This window comes from Lepidochelys kempii, chromosome 9 (assembly GCF_965140265.1).
Source record: "Lepidochelys kempii isolate rLepKem1 chromosome 9, rLepKem1.hap2, whole genome shotgun sequence".
Taxonomy (NCBI): Eukaryota; Metazoa; Chordata; order Testudines; family Cheloniidae; genus Lepidochelys; species Lepidochelys kempii.
The window spans coordinates 80,053,915-80,059,921 of record NC_133264.1 but is presented as its reverse complement, the minus strand read 5'-3'; the positions used below and the strand labels follow the sequence as shown (position 1 = coordinate 80,059,921).

The following is a 6,007-nucleotide window of genomic DNA, read 5'->3' as shown; positions in this document are numbered from 1 at the left end:
TGCATTAATGCAATTACAAAGGAATTAATTGTCTCTAAAGAAAAAAGGATATGCTTCAAAACATTTCACATATTAAAAAACCACCCAGGGAAAAACAGAAGCTCAGGCACATAAAATATAAGATCAGATTCTCCCCTGCATCCCAATTCTGCTTGGCAGGGGGAGAGAGGAGCCATCAGGGCAATATTATAGCAATCTGAACCTCTGTATGTGGCTAGTGTTAGTTAGAGTAGCCTTGGTGTAACAAGGTAGTCTGCCCCTTTAAGGGCCTGGAGCTAGTCAGCCCTTTTTGATTATCAAAACCATCTGGAAAAGCATCCAGTGAACCCTATAAAGGGCTGAGAGAGCTCAGTTGGTGAGATCTGCAGGAGGGAGATGGGTTCTTGTAATTGGTGCTGAAGCAGGGGGATTGACGGAAAGGGAAGATTAGGGTGGTCTCTTCTCCTTTCAGCACTAAAAGAGGTAAGGGGGAAAGCCTCTGCAAGCTGAAGTCTGTGGTGGGTAGAAGAACAGCTTTGTTTTGATGTTTTAAGTTTAAGACTAAAACTGCTCTGAAGGAAGGATCTGAAAAGGCTGGGTGTGGTACGGAGACCTTCATGGGCTGGGGAGCCAGGCCAGCTGCCTACATGTGGGGATGTTATACCATTGGTATACAGCCTTTATGTGACCAGATGTAAGTGCAGGGGATGGTCCTGCTATTATGGGGAACTTTCCTGGCTTATACACTACCCAGGTGGAATTGGCTAGCGAACGGATCTGAGTCCTCCTTTCCACTCCTTTTAAATGGAGGCCGGCCTGGCTTCGAGGACTTCCTTTCCACTCTTCCATGCAGCAGAGTCCTTGTAACCTCAACCAGGCTGGGCCCAGGATTCCTGGGAGGCTGAACCCCCAGTCTTGTTGTGGTCACTTACAGCAGGGGCTAGGGTATCCCCACTCTGGGGTATTCTCTTCTCACTGGATGCTTCCCTGAACCACTGTCCATTACATACAGTTCAAAGCAAATACAATTTATTAAACAACTGTAAGGGGGGGGGAAATGGAAAAGGTTAAAGGAAACAAGTAACCCTGCCATGTGAGCACAGGGAATCCACAAACAGCAGTCTTTGGGACATAAGGAAAGTTCAGTCTGTTCCTCACACGTCCCAGGTCCTGGCTGTGCTGCAGTGATAGCAGAGGTCAGACACCCGCTCTGGCAGCGGTCACGCACCCTCAGGCTCTAGGTGGTAGGACCCTTTATTCCCAGCATCGGCCCTCCCATCGGGGTCACAACCCCCCTCCTCCAAGTCCGGCCTACAAGATTTCTTGTCTAGTGACATCTCCCTCCTCTGGGCCCTCACTGCCCAGGGTCCCCCCTCGCTCTCCCCAGCTGCTCACCACGCTCGGCTCCTGTGTTACTTGTGGCACAGTGGACATCCACGCCCCAGCTCTGGGCCCACATCTCCCCGCTGTCGCTCAACCCCAGCTCTCCATCAGCACAGCTGGTCAGGGCTCCTGACTCCCTCATTGGTCTGCCTGCCTGCCTGTCAATTAGGCTGACCTGGAGCATTGGCCTCTCCCCATTGGCCCTGGGGACTGTCAGTCTCAGGATCCTGATTTCTCATTAACCCTTCCCCTTTCTTTTGATAGTGGGAGAGGCCAACCAAAAAGCCCCACTAACTAAGTTTCAGTAAGGGGGCAACAATCCCCTTACACCAGTGTTCTCAAGCAGGGATCCGCATACCACTGGGGGTACGCAGAGGTCTTCCACAGGGCACATCAACTCATCTAGATATTTGCCTAGTTTAAAAACAGGCTACATAAAAAGCACTAGTGAAGTCAGTACAAACTAAAATTTCATACAGAAAATGGCTTGTTTAAACTGCTGTATATACGGTACACTGAAATGTACAATATTTATATTCCAATTGATTTATTTTATAACTATATGGTAACAGTGGGAAAGTGAGCAATTTTTCAGTAACAGTGTGCTGGGACACTTTTGTACTTTTAGGTCTGATATTGTAAGCAAGTAGTTTTTAAGTGAGGTGAAACTTTGGGGGTATGCAGGACAAATCAGACTCCTCAAAGAGGTACAGTAGTCTGAAAAGGTTGAGAGCTACTGCCTTGCACAGAGGAGAGCCACTGCCTTACACAATGTAGCTCTGCTATGTTCTCTCCCCAGCACTGACAAATGGTGGTGGGTAGCAGACATAGCACCTGGCTTCACAAGAGGATTTCCCTGCTGGCTAATTATAGCTGGAATCTGGCCACTTTGTGCCACCTGAGCTTAATAGGGCCAGCATTTGGCCCCATTACACCCATTTTAGGAGTCCAACTTAAACCTGCGGTGTAACTTTCACCACCGTTTATTGTATGCCACTGCTATACTTGGCCCCTACTTTCTAAATATAAGGGATGGTCCAGAATGCTGTTGCCGTACTCCTCTCTCATGATTGAAAAGATGCTCATCTCTCCATCCTCCCCCAACTTCTTGTTTTTCTTTCCCCAGTTGCTGCATAGAGAACTAAAGGTTTCCATGATTAATGAATATTACTGACTATTAAGTCTTTGTCCAGCTGGGGGTGTTCTCCTACCGCATATGACAGATCCCAATCTACACAGTCAGTATGACTTAGAAATCCGAGCAAGGCCTAAAATCTCTCCCAGTCACAAACTTCCATTTAGACCCAAATTTACCTCAGTCCCATGTTAATCTGGTGTTTGTTCCCTTTTGTCATTGTGTCAGTAACTTACAACAGAAACATAGTCACAAAACGGAGGCTTAGAGAAAATGTTAATTAGCAATTGAGCCGGCATTTTTGTTGAGCTTCCTGTGCTACTCTCCCACATTTTGGGGATCTGTCACACAACTGGCCTCAGCAAATTGAGACATAAGGACAGAAGAAGTGCAGATTCTGAACTGGTGTAAATTAGTGTAACTCCACTGAACTCAATGGTGCTACACCAATTTATGGCAGCTGAGAGTTAGGCCCTGTGTGCATTGAAAGAGGTAGACATTCAGAACCGCCACATGCGGTTGGCTTTAAACTGGCTGCATCGGATCAATATTGATGGTCTAGTTACAAGAGTGGTACATGGGAACTACCTCTCTCTGCCTATGGAGTATTGTCAAGCTTTATTTTAATTATTCATTAATTATCTCTGTAATGTAGATTGCAAACTCCTTGGGGGAAAGAACCTCATTTCCTTAGATGTCTAAAGTGCCATGCATACCAACCACACAGTATAAGCCAAATAATCACATTAACAATAATATAAAAAATGTAGAAACTTCAGTCCAGTGACATAATCCACTCCAGAGAAAAATCATCCAGCCAAGTTACAAGGTGCTAAAGACAAAAATAATCAACTCAGCTAAATATTGGAGATGCAGAAGTAGCTCTGGGAGTTTTTTTATAAAAAGTCATTGTATCAGGGGGGAAACCTTCCTGTATATTAATAATATATGTTCTGGAAAACTTTACCTCCACCCCAAGTTTCCTCACATGAGGAGGGGACATCTTGGAGCTACAAATAAGGTGGGTTATTTTTAAGCTCCAAGTAGTGATACTGATGGGCAAAAAATGTAACTGCTGAAATAATAGGACACACATTCTCCTGAAAGGAAGATTTGGGGGGAAAATGACTTTAAAAAACTATCTATGATTGCCCCTACCCTGAGACTGCTGTTATCCCAGGCAGGCTGGTCCCTGATCAAGCTGTTTTGACTGCTCACAGCCCCAAGAAGCTGTTTTGCCAACTGGGGCTCAGTGGCATCCTGGCCATAACCTCTACACTGGGCAGCAGGAAGGAAATGGCATAGCAGTCACTACACCACCATCTTCATTCACAAGTGCAGGGAGAAATCCCTGTAACCTCCAGTTGTATTGCATGGGCGTGGGCGGCGGGTGAAGTTTCCCCTTGGAGAGGCTAGTCCCCTTCCCCACCTCTTCTGGCTCAGGCCCCACCACTGCTTGCAGTTCCCCCTCAGCTCACCCATGACCCCACCCCATTCTGCCTCCCCTCTGCCTTTGCCCCGAGGCCCTGCCCCTGCTCACTCCTTTCCGTCCCCCTCGGCCCAGCTCTGTCCCTGAGACTGGAAAAGCTCTGTGCCCCTGCTGTGGTGGGGAGTGAGAGCTCTTCCAGCCCTGGGGCCATGACAGGGGGGAGATTTTTCCATGGGCCCCAAATCCACCACTGCTCCCCCCAGGCAGCATGAGGTTTGGGGAGGCTTAGCCTTACCCAGCCTTCATTACGTGCCACCCATGGGTTTATGGCTGCTTTGTGCCAGGGTACTGTCACAGAGTGAGCACAGAATGCTGAGCACAGAATGCTGCCTGTATGCAAGAAGAGCAGTTGCTTCCCTGGCAGGCTTTTAGTAAAATGATGGTGTCTTTGTTTATCATCTCAGCTGTTGTCTCCTTTCGGCTAGCACTAGAGGTGGGACCAAACCACAATGCTCAGGAGTGTTTGGATATGTGATTTGAGTTCAACTCGAGGAGGAAGGGTCAGCTCTGAAATCCAGCGATGGATCACATTTGAATTCAGACCAGTTCTTCCCACCAAAGCTGAGGAGCTCAGTAAGTAAGGCTCATGTTTTATGGTGAAAGGGGAAGTGCTGGGATCAGAGAACAGCTTGTGAGAAAGTTCTTGTGCCGACCCCCTCTATGCAGCAAGGCGAGGCTTTCACAACCCTCAGGATAGGAGTCAAAGGGGAAGGGAGTTTCACCACACAGAAGTCTGCACACATTGGGCTGAGTGCTACACCATGGAAAACAATCTCTTTGTTTGTAGGGCAGGTGCACCCCCCCACACACACCCCAGGGAAGGAATGGTAAGTTCTTTCTGTAAAAGAAGAGGAGCATCACCACCTACTGTGGAATGGGAAAAGCGTCTGTAGCAAACTCATGACATCCTCTGTGGAAGGCTCTGTTTCAACACCTTATCTCCTGCCTGCAGCAGGCAGAGGGAGCAGGCAGGACTGGGTGATAGGCTCTTGTCTTGGGGGCTTTCCAGCCCAACCCAGCCCCATCTTCTCTCTTGTTGGTCAAACCATGTATTGTTTCCTGTAACAGTATAATGACAGGTTGTAGAGAATCCAGCCCACTGGATATCCCCAGACAATTCCACTAGAAAAGTCCCATGCAGCAGACCAGTAGGATTAAAGAGCAGCCATTTCCATTTTAAACTTCATGCTTTGAATTGCTGCCTGGGATGAGGCTAAATCCGGGTCTGATCCAAACACTGACTGGACATCCTCCTGATCTGTGCAGGAGCTGGAAAGGTGCGTGAGATGTGGAGAATCTACTCTTTTATTTAATTATTTGAGAACAAGTATCAGGCATTACGTTTGATACTGAGCTTCTAAACCTCTGATGTAGGGAAATGAGGTGAGGGGGAGAGATTATGGTTTATGATGGTATTAGAATAGGCCTCAGTGACATCATATCCTTGCAGCTCTTTAGAGCCCAACCACCCTGTTATATCATCTCTATGTAGTACCTAATTCTACTCTGACAGTCAGATGCAAATCCCCTTGAAGACAGTGCGGAGCAGCAGGAATCAATGCAGACTGTCTACATATACAATATTTATATACAGGTTATGGGTAATGATTTTTTATTTTTTCAACTGGCATTGAAATTATGTACAGAATGAATGGAAAGCTGTTTAGGCTTAGCAGGCTGAAAGCCAAGAGAGCAAGAGAGAGATTTCCACGACATTTATTGTGGAACTTCAGTATGCTGATGACAACGCAATCTTTGCCCACTCTGAGAAAGATCTTCAAACTATCTTGAATGTGTTTGCCGATGCTTATGCATGTCTTAGTTTCACTCTTAATATCAAGAAGACTAAATGCTGTATCAGCCCTCTCCAGCTGAGGTATTGCATGCCCCATCTATCAAAATCAATGGAGTGGCACTGGAGAATGTAGATCATTTCCTCTAACTTGGAAGTCATCTTTCATCCAAGGCAGAAATTCAACATCTCCTGAGCTGTGCCAGTGTAGCTTTTTCTCGATTGCGGC

General features: G+C 46.9%; 1 long non-coding RNA gene across 1 annotated transcript in view; it reads right to left on the bottom strand.

Moving 5' to 3' along the window:
• Positions 1-1,476, bottom strand: part of LOC140917699 (uncharacterized) — a 32,511-nt gene extending 31,035 nt beyond the window's left edge. Inside the window, exon 1 of the long non-coding RNA XR_012160952.1 lies at positions 1,375-1,476. This is a non-coding gene — a long non-coding RNA (uncharacterized lncRNA). The remainder of the gene's footprint in view (positions 1-1,374) is intronic.
• Positions 1,477-6,007: the final 4,531 nt, after the last annotated feature.